We start from the raw sequence: 18,307 nt of genomic DNA, 5'->3' as shown, positions 1-18,307 counted from the left end.
GCCAGTCCCCTGAGTGCACAGTGCTGCTTGGTGTTTCTTTCTGTCCAAGCCGCAGAGGAGAGACAAAGGACGCTGGACTGCAGGGGCACGCAGGACAGATGTGGAAGGAGTTGTGTGCCTTGTTTCCAAACCCAGTGGGGAAGCTGCGTGTGCGGCATGTGTGTGGGTGTCCTGGCGGGACAGCAGCTGGCTTCTGAGCAGGAGAGAAGGTGGGAGGAACCAGGGCTCCTGCTGGAGTGGGCACAGGTGGAGCTGAAGGTTGTCTGGATGGAGTTTGGGGCACGTGAGAAGCTGATTCAAGATAATGTTCCAAGTTGGTGTCTCACTGACAGATTGGTGTGGATGGGATGGAAAGGGGGAAGTAAAGAGATTTCTGTTTGTTTTTTCTCCTGGGTGGGAATGAGCCATTTGTTCTCTAAGATAGGAAATACCAGGTTAGAAAATGTGTATGTATGCATGTATGCATGTGTCTGAGTGTGGTGTGGTGTGTGTGTGTGTGTGTGTGTGTGTGTGTAGGACCAATATAGAAGAAGGTGGCCTTGGTAGAAAATAAGCTCTTGATTTTGACATTAATTGTGAGACCCCATGCAAATATGCAAATGAATATTCTAATAATGACTGATGTGGTGATAGAGTGCCAGAATACAGGAGGCTGTGGCAAGAGGACGACAAGGTCCGAACCAGCCGGGGCGGCACAGCAAATCCTGCCGCACAAACAAACAAGCAACACTCTCCCTCCAAGCAGAACACAAAACCTGAGGAAACAAAACAGAACTCCATGTCTAGTGGGCTTCCTTAGTGCCTTAGGCAGGACATTTATCTTCACCTTGTTTTTTTTTCTCATCTTAGTTTTTTTTTTTTTCTCATCCATGTTATATTAAACTTTGCCATGTCGTGTTTAGGACTAGTATATGATTTGTTAGTAGACTGACTTAAACCTTTAATAGTTAGCATTATTTCAGTACTCACAGCGAACCAGGCTCTATGCTAAGATCTTGCTCTACGCCGGCCTCCCTGGCTGTGCTGTGGCTTTGTTGTGAGGCGCGGGCGGCGGGTTGGGGAGGGCAGCTGGTGCCCAGATTACGGGCCGTGGGCGCGCCGGCCGTGGCGTACTCACGCGGCGGAGCTGCCCCGTGGCCCTGGCCCTCCGCTGTGGTCCTCCTCACACGGGTTGACTGCTCTCGAGGGCGATTTCCTTAACATTCTAACACAGTCTTAGATGTTTCTATCAACTTTCCGTAGATGGTAAAGCTGAGATATATGATGAGTAGATGATTTGACCAAAGTTGTAAATCTAGTTAAGTTCCAGAGACTGGGTAGAATTTAGAAAATGGCCTTTTCCATACTCCCTGTCTTCTCTGCCATAACCTGCCCCTGTGATTGCTGAGTAAGTCTGTGTACTTGTCACAGTAGGGAAAAATGTAGATGCATTTTATTTCTTTCCCATCTCTCACTCTAGATTTTACCCACTTTTTAAGCCACTTTTACCCATAGTAGCCTGCCTTGGCCCATGTGGATAACTCCAGACTTGATGCATTTCCACAGTGTCAGCAGCAGCTCACTCCTTTTGAACCATGCTCACACGTGTTTATCTTCTCCTTTGGACTCTTCAGCTAGCATTCTGTACCAAGCACACTTCTCAAACTGACCTGGCCCTTCAGATAAACTGGCAGTCCCTACTCATGTACATTAAGTTGGAAAAAAGTATTTCCTGAGAGCTAAATCAGTCATCAAAGCCCTTGCTGAGCAACCATGAGGATCTGAGTTCAATCCCCAGCACCCATGTAAAAGCTGGTTATGGGGGCTTGTCATCCCAGAGCTGGGGTGGGGGCTTCCTGTCTCCCCCACCCCCCCAAAAAAAAAGAAAAAAGGAAAACAACCAAACAAAACAAACAACAAAAGCAAACAAATACTCCCCCCAAAGGGGGGAAAAACAAGTGGAGCCAACAAGATAGCTCAGCAAGCAACGATGTGCCACTAAGCCTGAAAATGGGAGTTCAGTCCCTGGAAGCCACATATTGGAAGGTAAAACTTCCACAGGCTTTCTCCTAACTCCACAGGCATGCCATGGCACATGTGCATCCTGTAAACAAAATAAACCATAAAAAATGTAACAGACAAGGTGCATGGTGCCTAAGATATGACACTCAAGTTTGATCTCAGACCTTTATGTGCTCTCACACCTATACCTACACATATAGTCACACCCAAACACACCTACATCAACACATTCTCTCTCTCTCTCTCTCTCTCTCTCTCTCTCTCAATCTCTCTCTCTCGTACACACACACACACCACCACCACCACCACCACCACCACCACCCAAGTTCCTCTGGCAGAGAGTTTTCTAACACATCTCTTTTCTTTTCTTGGATCCTGCATCGACACCACCACCAAGGCAGGATAGCCATGGGCTTGGAAAGGGCTCTGTGACCTCTGACCACATAGGTGGTAGATGCTTTAGAGAGAAGAGTGCTCGTCAGGACTCGGGAGCCCACAAAGAAGCTCCAGGCTACTAATTCCGAGGGATGTTTATGTGGTCATTGCCGGCTCCATTAGGAAACCTGGGTGAAGCATTTGCTTTATTTTTTTTTTCCTTACGTGTTGTGAATATCCTTTCTCTCTATCCCCAGAGAAATTTATATCTTCAATAGCCATGTGGCTTATTTCCAGAGAAGCCAGTCAACTCCGATTGCCCTGGAGGAACAGCCAGCCAGTGGTTTGTCCTTCCTCTCTTTAATCTCAGTTCTTCTGGGTGGCTTTTCACTGCCAGAGCCTCAGAGGTCACATCCTCAAAGTGGCACATCCATCAGTGTGACCTCCCAGGCTTCCCAGCTCCTCTCCTTGGCTAGAATATCAAAACCATGGTGGCAACACAGGAAAAATGTATGGACCACTCTGGTCATGCCCCAGAGCTACCCATCAGCTTCTCTCAGGCTTGGCCCCGGCTCTGTATTTTACCAGATTTTCAGATTTAAGACATCCTTAGTACTATCCATCAGTCTCTGGGGCTCCTGATTCTGCTCTGTCACCCTACTTGAGTCTTCTCCACCATGGTAGGGTCCTCTGAAATCCTAACCAGACAGTTTCCAAGCACAATGGCCTCCAGTTCATCCAGTCACTTCCTGGATCCTGTCTCCTCTCTTCTTAGCCTTCTTTGTTTTGACCTCTGCTATGGTGGAACCCCTGTTCCTATACAACGCCCCCTCCTGACATCTGTTCTCTACTGAACTGTCTCTTTCTCCCTACACATAAATGCCTCAGGAAAGTGCTAATTCTGCATCTATGCATCTCCCTATGAGACACTTTTACCTTCAGAGCTGAATAATTGGGACCACAGAATGCACCCGTGACTCACATTTAATTTGTTATCATAATTTCATATGGGTGGAGAACAGCCCTCCCAGGCCCTTATGGGAAACGCTGGCTTGGCTCTGTGCATCTGTCATCCCAGTGCTAAGGAGGAAGACAAGGCAGGGTCCCTGGATTTGCTAGCCTCACTCAATCAGTGAGATCTTGCTTCAAAAATGAGAAAGGGGTCCGTAGAAGACACCTTCCACTGATCTTTCACGTACACTTGAATGCACATACCCGTGGACACACCCACAAATACAGGCTACACAGCCTTCCTACACACACCTACATATTTTATCTTGAGTTTCCCCAGCCACTAACCCATTTTTCCACTCATCTTAGAGCAGAACTCTTCCTGAGCTGTGACTGAGTTCTCCTTTACCTTTTCATATTTCTACCTCATTTTTTTTCAAGATTCGATGATTCTAGCCACACATCCCTGAAGAATCAACTACCAAGGTTGCTAATGAGGCTCATCTCAACAAAATCCAGTGCCACAGCTTTCCCCCTTTCCTTGTTCTGCACCTCCTGGGCGTGGATGATGGGCTTGATCATTCTTGCCCTCTTTACAAACACTCACAAGGCCCCAGCAGGGTACTGGCTTCTCCCTGGAGCATGGATTGGGTTTTCCTTATTAACCTCTTGTGTCAAAAATCTTGGAGCCGAGGTTGGGGGATGACTAGTCAGAGGAGGAATGGGAACTAGGACATGCAAGGCTTTGCTACCAAGGGACAACTGTGCTTCGTAATCAGAGAGAGAGAGTGAGACGATAGAATGTTTTGAGAAGAAATGACTAACATTTTGACACGGTCCCTCTGGGACCCCGTGTTTAGAATTACCAAAACCTGAATGGCTAAGATCCCGTGTAGAAGGTTATTACAGGGTCCTAATCCAGCTGTGGAGGCCGCAGTGGCTGGGAGGGCAGTAGCAGTACAGGCTGAGAATGGTAGCTACTAGTACATTTTGAAAGGTGGAGTGGGGATTTACTGACAGGTTGGAAGCAGGGTTGGAAAGAGAGAGAGGAATATAAGTTTAGAGGGCACAGGGTCCTTGTACTCATAGATGAGCACTAGGGGAACTAAGAATGTAAAACACTCCTGGTTGTCTCTCCACAAACTGCTGTTTGTACAGAAGGCTGGGAATGGATGTGCTTAATACCCTGGTGACCTCTGAGCTATTTGTATGGCCAGGCTACACCTGGCTCCCCCAGACTCTTATTTCAATCATTCTCCCTAGACTTTTAGCTTGAGTATTGTTTCTCAGCCAATAGAACCCATCTTTATGGAAGAAGTCATGTGTACTTCGTAAAAAGTTTCAATATGTCAATCTTGTTGCATGCATGGGATTGAGTTAATTTTTTTTCCTTTTATACAAGAAGTTTATAGCCTGTGATGATGGGGCACACCTTTAATTCCAGCACTCAGGAGGCAGACACAGGTGGATCTCTGTGAGTTTGAAGCCAGCCTAGTCTACTGGGTGAGCTCCAGGACAGCCACAGTCACACAGAGAAACCCTGTCTCAAAACACAAGCAAAACCCAAAACCAACCCAAACCAAACCAACAACAAAATAACCCATGAAGTTTATTTAAACAAGACACTTGACTTGAAGGCAACACCATCTAGGATCATTTTGTTCAAGGGTAATTTACCCCTACTAAAAGACGGATTGCCCTACATGTAATATGCTTGTCCACATAAACCAGTTACTTTAAGTACAAAAAGAAAATGGGGACAGGGAAATGAGAGCATAGAGAAAACTATACTGTAGTCATAAGGATGTGGAGGAACTAAATTGTGGCTTTCTAGTTGAGAATGTATTCTTGGTCTATAACCAAAATTCTGAAGTAAAGCAGCAGCTTCCCCTTTTAGAAGACACTTCCTGTCTGCCGCTGGAACACATCAATCGTATCTTTGTCCTCCATTGGCAACTGTGCAGGTGTGTCTGTTTCATTGATTGGTTGCCCATCAAAGCAGAAGCTGAGCTTCCTCATTGACAAACCTTGTCATTCACAATAGGCTTTCATTAATTTATTAAGTGGTGTATCCTTCTTAATCTTAAACTGCACCGCAGAACCATCCTGCCCCACCACCTTCAAATTAATATTATCATTTTTTTTTCTCAGTCATGAATCCTTCCTTGGCTTTCTCTTTGGCCATGGTGAGCACCGGCATCTCCTCAGCTGCTGCTTCACAAAAGGGGCATTTAGGTCCACAATGAAAGAGCACACGAGCAGCACTCGAGTTAATTCTTATCAGGAAACTTACTCCCAAACTGTGCTGTGTTTAAATATGCCTACAACAAACCACCCAGTGCCCGACTCCTGAAGTTTGACAACACAGTCTACTGAGTCATGTTGAACCCAAATTCAAGCTTGCCTCACATGGATTGACTCTCTGCTGGCCCTCATGGTCTCAGAGACCACAAAATATAGGAAGAATCCAATTTCTGAGTCACTGGAAAGATTGCAGAGATGTCATTGACTGTATCAGGAAAGTTACATGAAAGGCACCTTACTGGGGGCAGGGCAGGAGTTGGATCTCAGCCCGGCTGCTTTAAGGACATATAAATAATGTCTTGGCCACTGTCCAGCTCTCTGAAAGACTTCAGCTTGGTGATATCATCCTGGCAACCCTTATAGGATCCTACATCAAGAGGCCACGCTAACCCAGGCCCAGACTTCTGTACCACAGGGACCAGGAGATGATGATAAATCACCACTAAGTCTCTGGTAGCATCCTTACACAGCAATAAATAGATGCTCAGTCTAGAGTCTGTATAGTGTAGTTTTGAGTAATATAAGGATTGTGTTGTTTTATTGAAGAGTAAGTCCTCAGTATGTTTAAACTGTGGACACAGCAGCACAACACATATGACATAAAGTGAGGTCTGTTTTTATTTTTTGTTTTGTTTTGTTCTTAAAATCGATACCTCAAAGATTATAAAGCTTACGAAAACATTTTTTCTTTGGAAATTTGTTTTATTCCTTTATCTTCTTTGTCTTTTATCCTTGTTGAAGGTCATGGGATTCCTTTAGTTCAATTTTTTTATTATTATGCAATTCATAAGTGTTCAGCCAAGGATAACTAAAAAATTCCGAAAGGGTCCATAATCCTGGAAAATGAATTTTGTCTGACAATTTGGAAAAGCAAAGATTTGACCCTCATATGTATTTTTAAGATGCATGTGGCAGCTGAGGAGGCTGAAACTTGCCTATGTAAGAAAACTCGTGGGGAGGGACATTTTAGTTGTTTTTGAACTCTAAGGAAATACCTCTAATGATGTCACAGAAGAATTAGGATGAAAAATGATGCTTGGACAGATGATGCCTGGCTCAGGTAGGTGTTTATGGACTGCCAAGGAGAGGATGTCCTGCCAGCATTCTCAGGACATGAGGAGACAGATAGGCTCTTGCTCGCTTGTATGCCTTCTCACACTTCTGGTATACCAGGGGATTGTAAAGAACACAGTTAAATGAAAAGCTGTTAGCTACCACCAACCATCCCGAAGGTCTTGGTTTAATGCTGATAAACCGTTTAACTTGACAGGCTTTCAACTGTCCTTTTACTTCTTACTGCACTGATTTTGTCAGAAGCATGAGATTTCCCTATCCCCTCGCCCCATTTAAAAAATTGAATTTAGTGTCACTAATTTTTAAACAGTGAATGATTTATTTTCAAAATTCTGTCTTTGAATGGAGTCACAACATTGTGGCTCAGGCAGAAAGTTGGAAGCTTTTTTTTTGGGGGGGGATGCATCCAGAGGCTTTGCTTGAGGTCACAGTGGGTCAGAGGAGCCCGTCCTTAATTGGCATATTAGTTACTTTTGTATGTGTTGCTGCTGTGGCATGAACAACTTAAGTGGAGCAGCTTTATGCTGGCTCACAGTTTCAGGGCGTTCAGGTCATCATGATGGGGAAAGCATGCATTGGGAGCCCCAGGAAGCTGCTTGTTCCCAGCAGACAGAAAACCAGGACTGGAACCAGAAAGAAGTATAGGCTGTAACCTCCCGTTCACAGTGACCCACAACTGTCAGCCAGGATCTGCATTCTAAAGGGTCTGAAATCTCCTAAAACAGTGACACATCTGGAGAGTAGGTGTCCAAACAGTTGACCTTGTTGGGGAGGCGTTTTAGACTCAAACTACGAATTGGGGCCAGGTTGACAGTTGTTCCCAAAGCAGAGGAAGTACTTGAGAGTCTTGGTCAGAATGCATGTGGGGCCAAAGCATGAGAGAATCCACTTAGCATTATTTTGTAACTCAGTGGTTCAAAAACCAGTAATATTAATTCAGAATCATAAACATCTAACCAAAAACAGATGAGCCTGGGTCAGATCCAAGCAGTGAGAAATACCATCTCCAAGAAAACAATTGCGAGAGCGTGTCACAGCCCCGGGACAACAGTTGGCAGCTCAGCCACCACAGATCTCTGAGAGGAGAGTCCTGTGTGAGACCCTGCATCTGTTTTGGATGTCACGTGCCTACCAACAGGGCAGATAATTACCAAGTGACACATTCATAGAATACATATTAACATATGCAACAGATACATCGAAACAGCTGGCTCAGAGGCGGGAGTTAACCTGGCTCTTTCCATTACAGATGGTGGAAGGCAGGGCATGCATAAAGATGTTTGCTTGATTGGTTTTAGGTTGCTGTACTTGTAATGATGCTGTCTGGGAAAAATGTTACCTTCTAAAGGACTTTTTGCAAAATAACTACTGAAGACATGCTCAGCAAGATGCACAGGACATTTAGCAGGCACTATATTGGTCAGAGAAATGCATGGCCATGAGCACAGATGGAGACATGTCTAGAAGGGCTGAGCTGAGAACAAAGCTGTCTCATACCCAGACTGGCAGTACATCCAAGAAAACACAGACCCCGTCAGACCTTCGACTAAAACACCTTCCCCAGGAAGGAAAGCTTTCCACATTCTCCATGTGTTCATCTGGAAGTGTGGGGACCTAGATCATAGTTTCTCTGAAAAAAAAGACACTTGCTGAACATTTTAATCTTTTAAGGAAAAAAAAAAAATTGTCAGAAATATTGAAAGGCCTTTGAAAGTTGGCTTAGCCAGAGGCAAGTGTTTATCAGAATTTATTTTTCCTAAATGGACCTCAGGAGTGTAATATTGGTGAATCATCACTGTTTCTCATGACATCTTGTCATCTTTAATTTACCCATAAACCAATTTTATGTTCTTTCTTTAAGAACTTGTGCTAATTATAGAGTGGATGCCCATGAACTCACCATCCGATATAAGAAGGGAAATTAACAACCCACATCTGCCAGTGTGCTTTTCTTCGATTGGTTTCCCTGCTTCCACTACCATGTCCTGAGGTTTGGGGTGCTCTTACTTGAAAATTAATGCATAAAATGCCTACATATGCATATGCTTTGAAACCTTGCTGATGCCAAGTGTGGTAATGCGTGCTTCCAATCCCGGTCAAATAATCCCAAGGTTTTCCTCTCCTCCCAGTGTCAGCATGGGCTCATTGTGCTGGTAATGTGTCCTTGTATTCCCAGTATTCAGGAGGTTTAGGCAAGAGGATCACTGCTGACTGTCCCAGGCCATCCTGGGTTACATAAGGAGACCCTTTCTCAAAACAAAACCTTGATTAAAGCTGGGCCTGTAATCCCACCTACTAAGAAGTTTGAGCGGGGAGGATTGCAGGGTCAAGGCCAACCTGGGCCATAGAGTGAGACCTTGTTACAAAATACAAAATACAAAAAGGCTCGTGCTCTCCCTCAGCAGTGAGGCTCTTGCCTAGCATGTGGAAGGCTCCTGGCTTAATCCCCCAGCATGGAAAAAGAAACAAATATCTTTGGTTGAGAGCTTCCGGGCTTTTGGTTTGACAATTAATTTCCTAATGAAACCCCAATATCTGGGTGCCCTGTTTTAGCTAGCCCCTTCTGAAGCGACGCTGGTGAGGGGTTGGGATCCACACCTTGTTGGTGCTGGATGGGGTGACGGTTGAACCCCTCTCATTCAGTTCTCAGGATGGCACTCCTGCTGCCGTGGCTTGGGACAGGGTGGGTGCTGGATTTTCACCTGATATATGCACGTACGTGTACGTACGTGTGCAAGTGTCATCTCATGAGTGCACTTGCTCAGCACATCACTCCCGTCCACGGCCTCCACTCCACTGCCATCCTGGATGGAAATAATGGCTACTCTTTTAGCCATCTCTGACCCTGACTAGAAAGAACTGGGAACCTGGTTATAACATTACAAGAGTCTCCGTATAACACCCAGCTGTTAAAGGAATGGATAGGGTTGAGGACACCGGGGCATTTATATTTGTCTCCACCCACGCCCTATGGCTTTTGCCCAGCCTAGAATAGCTATTGTCTAAATGGTTTTGGCTTAATGCATTGCATCTTTCCTCCTCTTAAAGAGAGCAGGCTTTTGTCAAGGCTGTTCTATCTAGGTTCATGGGCATCCACACATTTTGTGATTTTTTTTTTAACTCCAGGGATGGGATGTATTGGGCACAGAGAAAACCTGTGGAGGGTACCACCACACGATTCCTCTGAGGGCAAGATCCACACCTGCTCTGCTGCAGCACCTCCCTCTGCTTGCTTTCAGTGGAATGTCAAAATGACTGCAATATACCCAGAAGAAGAAATAATGAAAGTATACAGCAGTTCCATATTCTTTTAATAAATTGATTTTTTTTTGGAAAAATCGGAGGCGTGAGAACACATCTCAACTCTTTCTCTTAGCCCAATATTACCTTGATAACAAAATGAGAGAAAGATATTACAGGAAAACTAGAGGTGGTGTTCCTTGTGAATAGAGATAGAGGTGAAAATCTTCAACAAAATGCTATGAAGCCAAATCCAGTGATATATAAAAGGGACCATACTCCAGGGAGGAGTAGAATTTGTTTCCATGATGCCAGGGCATTCTGTAGTGACTTAGGGTTTCTATCATGGCGATGAAATATCATGACCAAAAATCAAGTTGGGGAAGAAAGAGTTTATTTGGCTAACACTTCTACATTGTAGTCCATCATTGAGAGAAGCCCACAGGAACTCAGACAAGGCAGGAACTTGGAGGCAGGAGCTGATACAGAGGTCACGGAAGGGTGCTGCATACTGGCTTCCTCCCTATGGTGTGCTCAGCCTGCTTTCTTATAGAACTTGGGACCACCAGCCCAGGGATGGTACCAACCAAAATGGTCTGGGCCATTCTTCATCAATTACTAATTAAGAAAATGCCCTACAGACAGACTAACCTACATCCCAGTTTTATGGAGGCATTTTCTGAAGTGAGATTTCCTCCTTCTGATGACTCTAGCTTGTGTCAAGTTGACATAAAACTAGTCGGAACATATACCATAGGATCTGAAGGAAAAGGGCAAAAGCCACGTACAGGGATCTCAGAAAACACAGAAAGAAGAGTTGACAAAATCTCTACACCCTCTCAAGTTAAAAATGCTCAAAATGCTGGGAGTAGAAGGGACTTTCTCAGCTGTGAAAAGCCCACAGCAAGCTTCCCAGTGAAAGACTGACACATTCCCCAAACACAGGCAGGGCATGGGTGTGGGCTATCACCACTTTGCCCCAGTGCTTTGTTGAGGGTTCTAACCAGCAAATTTAAGAGACAACCCTGAATGGAAGCCCTCAAAATTGGAAAGAAAAAATTGGCTATTTGCAGATGGCATGATCCTATGTATAGGAAATGCAAAGGAACTTAAGATAGGTAAGTTCAACAGTTTTGCAGGAATGACCACTTATATACAAAAGTCAGGGTCTTCTTAATTTTTTTGTGTGTGAGTGAGTGTGTGTGCGTGTGTGTGTGTGTGTGTGCGCGCGTGTGTGTGTGTGTGTGTTTGGGGGTGCTATGTGCATGTATTATTCATCTTGGAGATGCATGCTGTGTGAAGGCTGAAGGAGGATGCTGGGTTCCTGCTCTGTCACTCTCTGCTTCATTCTTTTGAGGCAGGGTCCCTCACTGAACCTGGAGTCAACCTGTAGGCCAGAAAATCATTAGTAGCAATAGATTCTTCTGTTCCCCCTCCCCACCCCCAGCGCTGGTGACAGGTGTGCACACACCCAGCATTTATATGGGTTCTGGGATTTTGAACTCAGGTGCTCATTCTTTGCTGTTCAATCTCCCCAGCTCACAAGTCAGTGATACTTATATGTTGTAGAAGCCAGTAATATAAGGATTAAGAACATTTTCATATGCAATAAGATCAAAGTAAGAAACTTCATAGGAAAAAAAAAACCTCAAGAAAAGAAGTGAAAAACTAACACACATCACTGAAAAAAATCAAATACCTAAGTTAAAGCAGACTGAGCTCGCCACATTTATGTAATAAACAGTGACGCGATTAAGATGACGTTTCTTACATTAGTACACAGACTTAGTATGATGTCTATCACAGCTGACTGTTGTTTTTTGCAGAAATTAACAAGATCTTTATTATGTAGCTTGACACAGTGATAGTCTACTCAAGGCCAGAGGACTGGCATAAAGAATTGTGTATAGATTAGTGGGATGGAATTGAGAATTCAAAAGTAAGCTTGTTGATTATGGATAACTGATCTTCCATCCAAGAACACCAGGACAATTCATTAGGGAGGTGGGAGTTTTCCAAGTGAATGATGATGAGGGAATTGGACCTTCACATAGAGGATGTATGTAGAGGGTTTTCTTACCACATAGAACTTGAAGCCACGATCTTGAACCCAAGATCTACGTGTAAAGCCTGAAACGATGTAAATCTAAGGAAAGAGATCAATGATCTGTAACAGTGAGTTGTGTAGCCCAGGCTGGCCTCAAAGTCACAAACATGTTACTTTTCAAGTTCTGCAATTAACAGGTTGTGCCACCCCACATGGCTGCCTTACTCTTTAAAGTTGGCCTTTTCTTTTAATAATGACTTAAAGAGAGTCCTATGTCAGCCATAGCTGCATGGGGAGACCCTGTCTCAAACATATGTGTGCATGTACAAATACATATACACATGTACATATGCATATATATTTGAAAATCATCTGACAAGGGTTTTACATCAGACTATATAAAAACTCCTTTATCTCAGTATTATTAATAATAATAAAAGACAAAAGACTCAGTTAAGACTTAAGGAAACCAGTGTAGGGATCGATATCTGAAATAGAAAAGAAGCACATTAAAATGTCCAATAGCATTAGTCACTGGGGAAACAGAACAGAAAACCACACAGAGGTGCACCTCAAACCACGATGGTGTCTGAAACTAGAAGAAGTGTCCTTTTGCCAGAAGTGTTTGGGGAGCACCATAATGACTCAGTCGCCTTCCATCTTGTGACTTGACTTCATAGCTTTAGAAAGCCTTTTAAGCTTGTCTAAATTAAGGCCTGTAGATTACACACTGCACATTGAGGTGTTTTTTTTTTTTTTTCCTGTCATTGTTTTTGCTTTTTCCTGTTTTCCCTTGGTGCCCCTTCCTAGTATGGGAGTTTCTGCCCACTTTATACAAACCTAGACATGTGTGGGAAGAGAGAATCAGAATCAAGGAGTTACCTTTAACAAATTAGCCTGTGGAAGTGTCAGTCAAGCATTTTTAAGCTTGCTGACCGAAGTGAGAGGACCGAGGCCCATTTTTAGGCACGTGGGTCTAGATTGCATAAGAAAGATGGCAGAACAAGCTAGGGGGAGAAAGCCAATATGCATGGCTCCTCCATGGCCTCTGCTTCAGTCCCTGCCCCTAACTGCTGTCCCTGACTCCACTTGACAATGGTTGTAAGCTGTAAGCCAGACAAACCCTTTCCTGTGTTTTATCACAGCACCAGAGAAGCAAACTGGGACACCTAGCAAGTCATTGCTACAGTTCAGCTTTTAAAAATCTGCTTTCCTTGATTTTCATCTTTGAAATGCGTTTGGAACTTACAGGTTGAACATTGTTTGTTTGTTTATTTTCCTATAAAATTTTTAATGGACAGGAAATGTATAGAATTAAATTTTTTGTTAACATCTGTAATCCAAGAAAGAATATAAGAGCAATATTCTCATTGGCTGTCGTCTGGTTGCATGACCAAGGTGACCCAGTATGGATCGTGGACCCATCTTTACATGGTCCAGGAAAACAAAAACAAAACAAACAAACAAACTAACAAAAACCGGCTGCCATGCTTGGCAGGTTTCAGATCCCCTTATATCACAGGGTTGGGCTCCGGCCGGCCTCGCTCTTGAATGACAAGGGTTCTCTGGAAAAGAACCATCTGTTTCACTCTGGTGACCTTAGACAACTCCCCGAGGTCAGGCCTCACCCAGCCCAGTTCGTCCAGCACACACTGGTCAGACTTTGCCTGCTGTTTGCGGCAGTGATGGAACAGCTGGAGGCTGAAATGATGAAGGCAAGTCCACTGCCCTATGAAAGGCTTCATCTGCCTGAAGAAGTTCAGTGCACACCCGTTGACCAGCTCGCCTTCCTTCAGACAGCACCTCGGGTCCTTCTCTTCCCACTGGCACAGCATGAACTCTTTATCGGCCTTAGTACACTGAGCTCCATAGTGATGCACAGCTTGAGCTGACCCTTGCCTCCTCCGCTTTCAGCTCTTCCAGAGTGGGCAGCTCCACTATCCCCGGCATGATGGCGGCTACCACCACCCTGACCAGGTGCCCTGGGCCGTGTCCCTGTCTCCTTCAATTCCCCTTTAGGTCTCCGAGACTGATCTGCACCATCTGCGCATCGAACATTTGGTTTTTAAATTGAGCAGATCACTGATAATCTCATTAGCAACCTGGATGTTCACTTTCTTTTCATAGATTGTTTCTCCGTGCACATCGGGAAATCCTGGGAATTTGTTGTCTCTTTATATTTCTGCTCAGAGATTTCTTAGATAAATGGGTAAGTCTGGGTCATGTACTCTCATACGAATCTGTGTGCTTGAAGGATCTAGCATCCTTAAGGATGAAGAGGTAGAGTGTATAGTCCCTATATGTCACAGTGATGCTATTGTAATAACCACGCCTAATCTCTAGGTCATGGTGAAAAGCGTTTACCTCTGTTTCATAAATATGTGAACTGGCTTGTCTGACCTCAGCTCAACTTGGTTCCAAACTACGAGTGTAAATGTCTGTTTATAGTTTCCTAATTTTTCTGAGACACTGAGGGCTTCTGCCCTGTTCAGCCTGTTCTTTACATACCGACGTCAAGGTGCAAGAGGCTCAGCCTATTCATGAAGAGACAGCAGGATACACGTGACTGAAGACATGTGTACAAGAGGCTCAGCCTATTCATGAAGAGACAGCAGGATACACGTGACTGAAGACATGTGCTTTAACCAAAAGCAGCCAGTAAGTTATAATCTGCCTTTAATAAGTTTATTTTTATTTTAGATTGTATGCATTGTGGGCGGGTGTGTATGTAAGCACAGGTGCTCATGGGTGCTGGAGGGGACAGACACCCTGCAGCTCAAGTTTCAAGTGGTAGTGAGACCCAAGAGACCCCTAATATGGGTGTTGAGATCCTCTGCTGATCCTAACCACTGATCCATCTGTCTAGTCCCTAATCTGCCTTGGTATTAAGAACCATAAAACCATGGGACAAGATTGTATGAATACAGAAGAAGGCAAAAAAAAAAAAAAAAAAGGAGCCCAAAATTCAAAATATGATACGCAGATTATTTTGACTGTGTCAAATGATAACAAACTGTTTTAAAGTTCCTCAGGAATATGTTTCCTAACTTTCAGCTCTTTCCTCTTTCTGAGGAACAACGATACCGGACAGGCACATCTTTTTCTTGTCACACACATACAGACACAATAGTCATCAGCTACCACGTACAGCATTCCTGCAATAGTGCCCTCCTTTTAAAATGTTGTCAAGGCATTAGAACCCCCTTTTAAAATTAAAGTGGGGACTGGAGCACCAAGAGCAGTGCAGGATTCTCAGCTGAACCCGAACCTCAGATAAGCAATGAATGATGTTCTGATTGAAACATATTCCACGATGTCCATTTTTACTTCTTGCTAAATCTAATAAATCTAGCTGACGACCATGCGAAATTATGCGTATCTCTCTTGCCTTCTACTGTCTCCTGGGGGCCAAGAGTGACCCTGAACTTCTAAGATCTGGCATCCGTCGTCTCCTTGTTGGGATTTCAGACAAGCACTACCACGTCCAGCTCATGCAGTGCTGGGGACCTGATGTAGGTGGGGCTTGGTGCATGCTAGGCAAGCGCGCTAACAGCTGCTACATTCTACAGCTCGGAAAGATTCATCTCTGCTGGGGTTGGGTTTCAGATGGTCAGAGTGATGTATATGCCTCCAGCTTCCTCCCTCCTCCTGAGCCCTCCCGGCTTCAGCAGCTCTGCCATCATGCATCTTGTGTATGGAGACACTCATTATTACCCTGGCTGAGGAGATCCTGTGTTCTCAGTGGAGCAGGTAAACTTCTGAGGTAGCTCTTCTTGCCTGTCAGAGACATGACCATGCGGAGTCCTATGTACATGCTTTCTGCAGGGCAATGAGCCCCATATGTTTAGGCTGCAAAAACCCAAACTGGCAAAGTAGGTGCTGTGTGAGCCTTTGGGTCCTAAGGAGTCAAAGAGAAAGCTTGAACCTGTGGAAACAGAAGTTGCTTCCATCTGTGACTCTTAGATCATGGGTCTACTTATTTTGATTCATGTCAAAATATTGCTCAAGAAGATGCCCCTAATCTTACTGCAGCTTGATATGCCAAGGCTGGTTGATGAGCATGGGAAGAGGGGTGGACAGAAGAGGAGAGGTGAGAGGGAGGGACGGGAGGAGAGCAGGAAGGGAAAGCTTCAATCTGAATGTAAAGTAAACAAACAACTTAATTAATTAAAAGAATATTATGCCCTTTAACAGCATGCTGATTTTTCAAAGGTTTTAATGAGTGCCAAGCATGGAATCCACTATCACTCACACAGCATTGAGCCTGAAGTTTCTGAACAAATTCCTTTGCTAAATTCCTTTGCTTTTGTTAGTTAAAATTTCCATGTCCAGAAGAAGACTGAAAGAGAGAAGTCTCCAGAAACTTGGGTAAAGGGCTAGTTGTAGTTAGGTCTGTATCTCAGGGCAGACAGGGATGGAGGAAGCTTTGCAGCCCCTCCCCAACCTCCATCCTTTTTCAGAGCTCAGCTGAAGCCACAGGCACCAGTGTGGCTTGGGCTCCTCTCTATCTACCTCCTACAAATAAATAATGCATTAATGTTATTCATTTCCTCATGTAATAACTGCAAAGGAATAAAGCCAAAATCATTTTCATGTCTCGGAAATGACAGAAAACTCTATATGCTTTGGAAAGAAAAATCTGAGCAATAAATGACAACAGTGGAGCCAAGGTAGGGACCTGGACGGAGCAGCAGAGAACAAGCCAGTAGCATCCCAGTCCCAAGTGATGAGCAGTGATATAGTCACTGCCTCTTCACAGCTGTGCTGAGAGAACCCATGCTGCTTGTCTTCCCATGTGTCCTGCCTGTCGAGACCAGAGGATCCCATTTGAAAATGTTCTTTGCCTTAGGAGCCATGGCTGGCGCTGTTACCAAAGCTCACAGAGGTAGGTTTTTTACTTGCAGATGATGTGAAGGGCTCAGGGATATCCACACACACTCTCCGTGATCTTGTTAGGTGGTCCGCATGCCATTCTCCGGGAGAAAAAGAAATTCTGAGTGTGGCTTTGGGCACACAAAGTGCTCCCCGGCAGAAAAGGCACTCATTGTGTTTTACCCATACTTCTTCCTCTGAGGAAGAGGTGCAGGTAAACCAATCTCTGCTTCCTGGGGGTCAAACAGTTTCCAGGAACAAGTGACGATATGACCCCAATCAAAGAGAGACAAGAAGTCTGATTGTGTAAACACAGCCGCATATACTACTTATGCCCACAGCATGTGTACCAAGACCTTCTCCTACCTTGAGTGGTAGGGAAATAATATATAACACGCTTCTTCGATTACAATTCCATGACCAAGTATCACCTACAGATTAGACAGAATTATAGAGGAGCAACAGCAAGTCATCCAACAGAATGGTTATGACACTATATGGAGAAAACACATGGTCTTTCTTGACACCTCAGGGTAAGAAACACTATTTTCAAGAACTGGAGTAGGCCTCAGCACGAGAGTACTTATCTGACGTGCAAAGTCCTAGGACTGGCACATTATATATATTTATATATATTTATTTTATATACATTATATTTATTAATTTATATATTTACATATTTTATATAGTCATAGTTTGTTTTTTCCTGGATCGTGGCTGAGATGGTATAGTGAATGAAAGCACAGACAAGGGAACACTGCCATAGTTTGGGACTGTAATTACATTACAGTTGTTAAGGGTTCACCCTCCCAGGTTGCACTGCTACTAATTATTAGAAGGACAGCAAGGTCCTTGGTCAAACCATGCTGGCTACAAGGTGGTGCATCGGTCACTTATCAGTGGTAGGAACGGGACAGGGTAGGAGGAGATTTACTAGGTGCTTATCCTGTAGTATTAGCAATGTTCTGACACAGCTTTTAGGACACACCAGTAACACTTTCACCTGGGATCACTTGCTGATGAGAAAAGGCCATCTGTGAAAGTGCGGAAAGCCACTAATCTAATTTGTTTCCCTTCCAGATAGCTGCCACTTACTACACATGTCTATGAGTACTTACACCAGTTTATATTTTGCTCAGATCTCATGTTCAAAGCCTCCCGGCTAGATTGCCAATAGGCTTGGACTTTGTATTAGTCAGGGTTCTCTAGAGTAAGCCTTTAATTTACGTAAGCTTGTTAGATGGCCCTGATGCCATTATCTGGGAGGGAAGAAGTTATGGGTGAAGCTGCAGAAAGGATATAATTATAAAGAAAATTATGTGTTGGATTGATCTAAACAATTGGAAGGTGGATGGTCCAACAATGGCTTCCTGAACGATGAAGACAGACAATTCAGCTGTTGCTTAATCCCAAGCACTGGAACCCTAGAACAAGGAGGGCCAG

At 44.2% G+C, this 18,307-nt stretch overlaps 2 pseudogenes; both read right to left on the bottom strand.

The window, feature by feature from the left end:
- Window positions 1–5,220: 5,220 nt before the first annotated feature.
- Window positions 5,221–5,512, bottom strand: LOC110560944 (small ubiquitin-related modifier 2-like; annotated as a pseudogene).
- A 6,940-nt stretch (window positions 5,513–12,452) lies between these two features.
- Window positions 12,453–13,942, bottom strand: LOC110560943 (NADH dehydrogenase [ubiquinone] 1 alpha subcomplex subunit 8-like; annotated as a pseudogene).
- Between the last annotated feature and the right edge of the window lie 4,365 nt (window positions 13,943–18,307).

The sequence above is a fragment of the Meriones unguiculatus genome, chromosome 11 (genome assembly GCF_030254825.1).
Source record: "Meriones unguiculatus strain TT.TT164.6M chromosome 11, Bangor_MerUng_6.1, whole genome shotgun sequence".
Taxonomy (NCBI): domain Eukaryota; kingdom Metazoa; phylum Chordata; class Mammalia; order Rodentia; family Muridae; genus Meriones; species Meriones unguiculatus.
Note: the sequence above shows the minus strand (reverse complement) of the source record. Positions and strands in the feature narration are given on the sequence as shown.